A 9,242-nucleotide genomic window follows, 5' to 3' on the forward strand; every position below is an offset into this window, starting at 1 on the left:
CAGTTACAGCTTAGAAAATAGCTTTTATTCAAAAGATCTAACAAAATTCATATCAAAACTTCTTGTAATAATATACCAACCGTCCAAAACATAGATTATACGCTAAAGTAAACTCTCCTTACTTCAGAACAATGATTCACACTAGATCTACCGAATATTACTTGTTTTATAGCAAGATTCACTGAAGATTTGGCTTTAGAACGAAGTTTCTCCTAAGAACACCATGAACTTCTATGAGAAAGAGAAGGAGAAGAGAAACGAACGGTAAATCTAGCTTCAAACTTAAAGAAACTTACTTCAAATCCCTCAGAATAGACGTAGAATCTCAGATCTGGCAAGAAATCTAAGTTTAGGAGGGTTTAATATGAGAGAAAATGGTAGTATACGGTCTTAGAACCTTTGAGAACCTTGGATAAGGGTGAAGAAATGAAAATTTCATGTGAAGCCCCCTTTTTATAGAAAATTTTTGAAATTTACTGTTCACCGCTAGAATTTACTGTTCATCGCCGGAACATTGTTCACTGCCTTACTGTTCATCCATGAAATACTGTTCAAGACACTATTCATGCCAGAAAACACTGTGCATGCGTACTATACACGTATGTGATGTCAGCCATAACGTCAACAGTCACTGTACATACGTGATTTTTACTGTTCATACACGGTTTGTACTGTTCGTACGCAGTTTTACTGTTCATACGGTACTGTTCACTTCTTCTTCTTTTTTTATTTTAATAAATTTCAAACTCCATCTAATTATATTTCAATACCAAATAATCCTTCAATTAACATTGAACAAGTATAAAATATTATAGATTACTGAATAATAAATCACTAGCCTAACAAATCATGGTCTGCAAAATAGGTTCATTGATGGTCTGGAAAATTTAAACACAGTGTGCATTTGGATCCAATCACATGAATTCTCAACTTCTGAATCAGGCTGTGGTATATAGAATGCAGAGAACAACTATGCACAGGATGAATTCCACTAGATCAGCTAAGGTAAAAAGCATGTGCCGCAATATAGGTCTAATTTCAAATCAAATTTCCAGAATTCAGAGCAAGCAGGGAGTGAAAATGTAATCACATGGTAGTGCAACTGAATCAGATCAGCAATGAGTGTATGAAATGAGTAGAACACAGTATATTCACAGAGAGTAGTTACTATGATGAATGAAAGTAACTACTCCAGAGCAAAAACACTTCTAATTCACAAAGGAAAAATGCAATTTGATTTTTAATCATAAGAATTTGAATTTCAATGCATAGAAATCATAGTCCAGACTAAATCGAACGTAGGGGAAGCAGAATTTCAGCATTACATACAGAGTAATCACTACGAATTATGAAAGTAGCTACCCTAGGGTTCAAACATTACAATTTGCATACACAGAATCAAATTAATCACCCTACTAACTTAAAATCATGTAATTATCCCTACAGAAACTAATCCTAACCAATAATTTCAACTAAAATTGGTTCTAATAAAAAATCCCCAATTGAAAAAAAAAGAAGAACCCTAACGCAGAGAGTGAGGAAGAGGAAATTACCTGGATTAGAGTTCAAATGCAGTGCAAAAGTGCAGGGAATTGACGTTCAGATGCAAGGAATTTAATTCGAGGGAGTGGGTGCTCAGGAAATTGGAAAAAGAGTGAAAATTTCTCAAAAATGAAGAGTGAGAGTGAACGTGAAAAGGGTCCTATTTATATAAAAATGTTGGGCGTGGTTACTCTTAATAATCATAGTAGCCACGCGCAAGGGTCTTAGCAAAAATGGGGTGCGCATGGTTACTATGAATTTTCATAATAATCACTCCAGAGGCGCCTTTCTCAGTTGTTTAAAAAAAAGCTGCGCGTGGTTACTATCAATATTCATAGTAACTACACGCATCAAATGTTCAAAAATTAGTTTCTGTAGTGGTTACTATGAATGTTCAAAGTGACCACTACAGAGGCGCCCTTCATGTATATTTTCCCGGAGTGTTGCGCGTCGCTACTATGAACTTTCATAGTAGTTACGCGCAGACCAATGAATTTAAAAGCCTTCAAAGTGGTCACTATAAAAATTGAAAGTGAGGACTACAGAGAGCAAAGTCATATACCTTGGTGGAAAGTGACCACTATGGCTTGGGAAAGTGAACTTCTTCATGGCAAACTTCAAAATTCTTTCTAAAGTGAATACTTGGTGCCATGAAAATGATTATTTCTCCCTCTCTACTTGGACTTCCATGAATATATGCATAAATTGAGTCCAAATAAAGCAATTTTTCCTCTACAAAAATTATGAACAAATCATTAATCAAATAATGAGTAAAGTGTTGAACAAAATGTTTGTGCAGCATGAACTAAGCAACATGACTAATAACACAGCTCAAATGAAAGAATGCTTATTGAAATTAAAAAAGAACTAGAAAGTGCTATAAAAACTGTGAGTTGCCTCAAAAAGCGCTTCTTTAACGTCACTAGCTTGACGTTCTATGGAGCTCTCACTCCAAAATAACTAAAGAATCAAGAACAGCTGGAGGTTGCTCTAGGAAAACTTCCTCCATATCAGCCTCAAGTGTAGGATTCCCATGGAAAGGCTTTAGGCGATGACCATTCACTTTAAAAACCTTATTTGTGGATTCACTTTTTACCTCCACTACTCCATAGGGAGAAATGGAAGTCACAATGAAAGGTTTGATCCACCTAGATCTGAGTTTTCCAGGCATGAGCTTCAAACGGGAATTGAACAACAAAACTTTTTGACCTATGAAAAACTCTTTCCTTGCTATTTTTCCATGATGAAAGGCCTTTGTTTTCTCTTTATAAATTCTGGAGTTTTCATATGATTCAAGGCGAAGTTCTTCTAATTCTTGCAAGTGCAATTTCCTTTGTTCTCCAGCTTTATCTATGTCCATATTGCAGGCTCACACTGCCCAATAAGCACGATGTTCTACTTCTACTGGGAGGTGACAGGCTTTTTCATAGACAATTCTGTAAGGTGACATTCCCAACGGAGCCTTGTATGCTGTTCTATGAGCCCAAAGAGCATCATCAAGACGCTTGCTCCAGTCTTTCCTATTTGGCTGAACAATCCTTTCCAAGATTTTCTTAATTTCTCTGTTGGAGAGCTCAGCCTGCCCATTGGTTTGGGGTTGATAAGGTGTAGATACTTTGTGCACTACTCCATACTTTCTTAGTAGAGTCTCAATGGTTCTATTGCAAAAGTGGGTACCTTGGTCACTAATCAAAGCTTGAGGTACTCCAAACCTACAAAACAAATGAGTACGCACAAAATTTGCAACCACTCTTGAATCATTAGTTCTTGTGGGCTTAGCCTCTACCCACTTAGAGACATAGTCCACAACAAGCAAAATATATAAGAAACCAAAGGAAGGGGGAAAAGGACCCATAAAGTCTTACCCCAAACGTTGAATACATCATAGTATAAAATGGATTGTTGAGGCATTTCATGCTTCAAGGTGATTACCCCTCTAGTTCTTTGGCATTTCTCACGTGTAGAACACACTTGCCAAGAGTCCTTGAAGATTGTAGGCCAATAAAATCCTGCATCCAGTACTTTCCTTGCAGTCCTTTGGGGCCTAAGGTGGCCTCCTACAATGGATGCATGACAGAAATGCAAAACTGATGCAGTTTCTTCCTCAGGAATGCACCTCCTAATCACTTGATCACTACAGAACTTCCACAAATAGGGGTCATCCCAGAGGTAATGCTTGGCATCATTCTTGATCTTTTCCCTTTTACTCCTTGGTGCATCTGCTAGAAAAACTCCTGCAACTAAAAAGTTCACAATATCAGCAAACCAAGGCAACTTTGAAGTACACAACTCTAATAGTTGCTCATCAGGGAAATCATCTTTTAGAGGACTGAGTTCAGGGACTCCCTCTATCCTGCTCAAATGATCTGCCACCAAATTTTGTGCTCCACTTCTATCCTTTATCTCTATATCAAATTCTTGAAGTAGAAGCATCCACCTTATTAGCCTTAGCTTCGAATCTGTCTTTTTCAAAACGAACTTAAGAGCATAATGATCAGTAAACACCACAACTTTTGACCCTAGCAAGTATGATCTAAATTTATCCAAAGCAAATACTATGGCCAATAGTTCCTTTTTAGTTGTGGTATAGTTACACTGTGCATGATCCAAAGTCCTAGATGCATAATAAATGACATGTGGATCCTTACCAAACCGTTGTGCTAAGACAGCACCCACAGTAAAATTGGATGCGTCACACATGAGCTCAAATGGAAGTGTCCAGTTTGGTGGTTGAATGATGGGGGTTGTGGTCAAGGCTGTCTTAAGACAATCAAACGCCTCCTTGTACTTGGCTCCAAACTCAAAATCAATATCTTTCTGCAGTAACTTGGAGAGAGGAAGGGCTATCTTGAAAAAATCCTTGATAAAGCGCCTGTAGAAACCTGCATGGCCAAGAAATGCACGCATCTCTCGCACACAAGAGGGGTAAGAAAGCTGTGAAATGACATGCAGGATCTACCTCAATTCCCTTCTCATATATTATATGTCCTAAGACTACCCCCTACCTAACCATAAAATGGCATTTCTCAAAATTCAGAACAAGGTTAGTCTCTATACATCTTTGTAAAACTCTATCCAAGTTTCCTAAACATGCAGAAAATGACGACCCATATACAGTGAAGTCATCCATGAAGACTTCAATACAATGCTAAACCAAGTCAGAAAATATGCTCAACATGCATCTTTGAAATGTACCGGGAGCATTGCAAAGCCCGAATGGCATTCTTCTATATGCAAATGTACCGAATGGGCATGTAGAAGTGGTCTTCTCCTGATCCTCAGGAACTATGCATATTTGAAAATAACCAAAGAATCCATCTAGGAAGCAGTAGTGAAACTTACCTACCAGGTGCTCCAGCATCTGATCTATGAAAGATAGAGGAAAGTGGTCTTTCCTGGTCGCCTGGTTGAGCCTCCTATAATCAATGCAGACTCTTCAGCTGTTCTGCACTCTAGTGGACAAGAGCTCATCCTTCTCAGTCTTCACCACTGTAATCCCTGACTTTTTGGGCACTACCTGCACTGGGCTCACTCATGTGCTACCTGATATCAGGTAGATGATGCCTGCCTGGAGTAGCTTGGTGATCTCCTTCTTCACCACCTCCAATATGATCGGATTTACCCTCCTCTGGGGCTGTCTTACTGGCTTGGATCCTTCTTCCAACAAAATCTAGTGCATGCACAGGGAAGGGCTGATTCCAGGGATGTCAGCCAAGGTTCATCCAATAGCCTTTTTATGCTTTCGAATCACATCGAGCAACTACTCCTCCTGGTCCTCGTCAAGCTCAATGGATATGATCACAGGGAGCTTCTCACCTACTTCCAAATAAGTGTATTTTAAATGCTCAGGCAAGGGTTTAAGCTCCAAGGTGGGAGATTGCTCAACTGAAGGCAGTGGTTTAGCACTTTCATTTGAAATGATCTTTGCAACATTTAAACCACAAGGGGTAGATTCAATTATACTTGCTGTACTCAATGAACCACATTCTAACCCTTTTGATTTTTCAATGTCATTAATGTCAGAAGTTGCAGAATCTAAATCCAGAAAATCAGCAATACAAATATCACACAAAGATGAATTAGTACAATATTCACAAATTTTAGTATCTATGGTATCTACACAATCAGAAAAATCAATGAAAGAGTCTCCTAAAAATTCAACAAAACTATCATCTATCAAGCTATCAAGAACATCAACATGGAAAACTGAATGCTCCTCAGGTGAGTGCTTCATAGCATCTAGTATGTTGAAGTGAACCACACTCTCTCCAAACTCCATAGTGAGAGTTCTAGCATGCACATCAATTTTGGTCCTGGCCGTCTTCAAGAATGGCCTCCCCAAGATGATTGGTGCAGTTCCTTTTATTGGCTCTTCTTCTTGCATGTCCAAGATGTAAAACTCAGCAGGAAAGATCAAGTCATTCACTTTCACTAGAACATCCTCCACAAGGCTGGCTGGATTAGTAGTGCTCCTATTTGCTAGCTGGATGATGAAACCTGTGGGCTGCAATGGTCCAAGAGACAAAGATGTGAAGATAGATAAAGGCATAACATTAATAGATGCACCTAAATCAATCATGGCATTATCTATCCTATTATTGCCTATAATACAGGGAATAGTAAACGTCCCTGGATTTTTGCATTTCTCAGGCATGAAAGTTTTTTGCCTCTCAAAGAGTACTGATACATTCCTCCCCATGTTCACTCTTTCATTACCCTTTAGCCGTCTTCTATGAGTGCACAAGTCTTTAAGGAATTTGGCGTACTTTGGGATTTGCTTGATAGCATCTAACAAGGGAATATTGACTTCAACCTTTCTAAAAGTATCCAGAATTTCTTTATCAACCTCTTCTTGCTTCTTGCTCAGCTAAACCATTCTTTGAGGGATAGGAATAGGAATGGACCTCTCTTCTTTGTCTACCACTTTTGGTTAACATAGTGTGGGCATAGGTGCAGGTTGCTCTTGGCTCTCAATCTCTTCTTCTTCATCTTCTGCAGCTAAAATGCAACTAGGATCCTTCTCCTTAGGCATTTCTGGCTCTTGCATCACCTTACCAGATCTCAAGGTAATGGTACTCACATTCTTTGCGTTTGTTACCGTTTGTGCAGGGAGATTGCCTGAACCTTGAGATTGAAGTTGATTCAGGGATGAAGCAAGTTGACCCATTTGATTCTCCAAGGTTTGCTTGAGTCTGTTGTTGGAAAGTCTGACTCTGTTGCTGGAAATTGAAATTATTCATAGTGAGTTCCTTCACAAGGTCTTCCAAGGATGACTCACTCTTTTGAGGTGCAGGAGCTAGTGAAGAAGATGCTTGATGGTGCGGCTGAGATGAAGATAATGGATGGTGATGTTGCTGGGCTGAATATGGCTTACTTTGTCCAGCTTGATGCGGTTGGAAATGGTTGTTGGTTGGTTGGCTAGAGCCTTGATTCTGTGCATTTCCTCCCCACCTTAAGTTAGGATGGTTCCTCCAACCGGGATTATATCTATTAGAAGATAAATCCCAGCTTTGTTGTTGCTGCGGCTGCTGAAAAGGAAATTTATTAGCATAAATATTAGCAGCATAAGCTTGAGGATTACCTTCCAAAGATTCAGTTTCTTGCAATGTGGGGCAACTATCAGTGAAGTGATCCGTAGATGAACAAATCCCACAAAGCATGGCTGGAATGGATAGAGGTGGAGGTGTATATGCAGCAGAATTCTTTTGGATGGATGCCAACTGTTTTACCATAGAAGCCAACTCATCTAGCTTATGCTCCAACTTGTTTGAATCTGAAGTTTGAATTTCATTAACACCCCTAGACATGATGGAATTTTGCCTTGTAGCAAACTGTTGAGAATTAGCTGCCATATTCTCAATGAGGTTTCTAGCGGCAGCGGGAGTCTTGTCAACTAGGGCTCCCCCACTATCTGCGTTGATCATGCTCTTATCCATTGGGTGTAAGCCCTCATAGAAGTATTGGATTAGGAGCTGGTCACTTATCTGATGATGGGGGCAGCTAGCACAAAGTTTCTTGAAACGCTCCCAATATTCGTACAAACTTTCCCTCTCCAGCTGCCTAATACCACATATTTCCTTTCTTATGGAGGCAGCCCTTGAGGCAGGGAAAAATTTTTCCAGGAACAATCTCTTGAGAGTGTCCCAACTTGTAATAGAGCCAGGTGGAAGATAATAAAGTCAATCTTTAGGCAAATCCATAAAAGAAAATGGAAAAGCCTTCAATTTCACATGCTCTTCAGGCACACCTTGTGGTCTCATTGTAGAGCAAACAATATGAAATTCCTTGAGGTGTTTATGTGGATCTTCACCTGCAAGACCATGAAATTTAGGCAAAAGATGGATTAGGCCAGTTTTAAGAACAAAAGGGGCATCCACATCCGGGTATTGGATACACAAAGTCTGGTAAGTCATGTCCGGTGCGGCAAGCTCCTTAAGTGTCAGGTCATTTTCTGCCATTTCTAAAGGATCAGAATTTAAAGAATGCAGAGAAGAATATATGGAAGATGGAGAAGATGGTTCCTCAGTATGTGCAGAGTTTTGTCTACTAAGGTTCCTAAGATTCCTATGGAATGTCCTATCAATTTCAGTATCTGGAGGATATAAATCTCTTGGATTTGATATGGTCATTCATTAGGAATTAGCTATGGAAAATTGAAAAGAAGTAAACTAATGTAGCAGTAAAAATGCAGAAAAATTCATATGACAATTATGCAGAAAAACTAACATCTAAGTGCAGTAAAATAAAGTATTAACACCAAGCAACAAAAACAGAAAGAAATTGCAAACTATGGAACGAAAATGAGCAACACACAAACACAAATTCTGTAGAATTATGCAGCAAAAACAGAGTATAGTGCAGCAAACGAAAATGCAGTGTGGTAAACTAAAATGCAAAAATCAGAATTCACAAAGTGCAGAAAACAACAATTGGTTCTACCTAAATGCAAGATATCTCTACTTACCTATGAAACTACAACTATACTAAAGTATTCACAATGCAAAAGTTAAAACAGAATTCACTGAACATGCTGAAAACGAAAATGAAAACAGAGCAAATAACATGTTTATGAAAAAATCAACACCAATGTTCCTCGGCAATGGCACCAATTTGGTGATGATCGATTTTGTTGAGTTGTTTAAAAGATTTTGTCGCAAATCCTCATCAAAATTTAAACAAATTAATGTAGTACTAGGGTTACCCTAGATTGTCTCCCATGAACATTGGCTATTAATCTTCATTAAACATGCTGAAGGCAATAATTGAACAAGCAATTAAAATGGGGGGTTTTGTGGTTTCAAATCAATGTAAAGAGCAACGAGTAAACAAGTTTAATTAATTCAAACAATAGAAAATAGCAATCCTTAGTTCATCCATAAAGATTCTATCCTCATTCCACTTAAGATCTAACATTCATCCTCTCTCCCATGAATTAGGTTAATTTAACAAGCGAAAATCAACCTTATGGTCCTAACGAAATTATGCAATTTGCTAGACTCTAATCCCTCATCCCAAAGTTACGCAACCTTAGAATTAAACTTAGGATTAAGCAATCCCTAGTTTAGAATCTCCTTAAAACGAATTAGGGTTAATTAAGCAATATCCCCCTCATTCACCATTAATTCAATTCAAGAGACAAGGAAGAAGTAATTCTTGAGAAGAAAGGAATTATATTATCATTAAAATGAAGGAACTCAAGA

General features: G+C 38.5%; 1 non-coding gene across 1 annotated transcript; it reads left to right on the plus strand.

The window, feature by feature from the left end:
- The first annotated feature begins 7,524 nt into the window (after positions 1-7,524).
- LOC113853369 lies at positions 7,525-7,631 on the plus strand. The gene has a single exon (XR_003502542.1). It is a non-coding gene; the product is annotated as a small nucleolar RNA R71 (small nucleolar RNA).
- Positions 7,632-9,242: the final 1,611 nt, after the last annotated feature.

Source organism: Abrus precatorius, unplaced genomic scaffold, assembly GCF_003935025.1.
Source record: "Abrus precatorius isolate BTA unplaced genomic scaffold, Abrus_2018 Scaffold10, whole genome shotgun sequence".
Lineage (NCBI taxonomy): Eukaryota > Viridiplantae > Streptophyta > Magnoliopsida > Fabales > Fabaceae > Abrus > Abrus precatorius.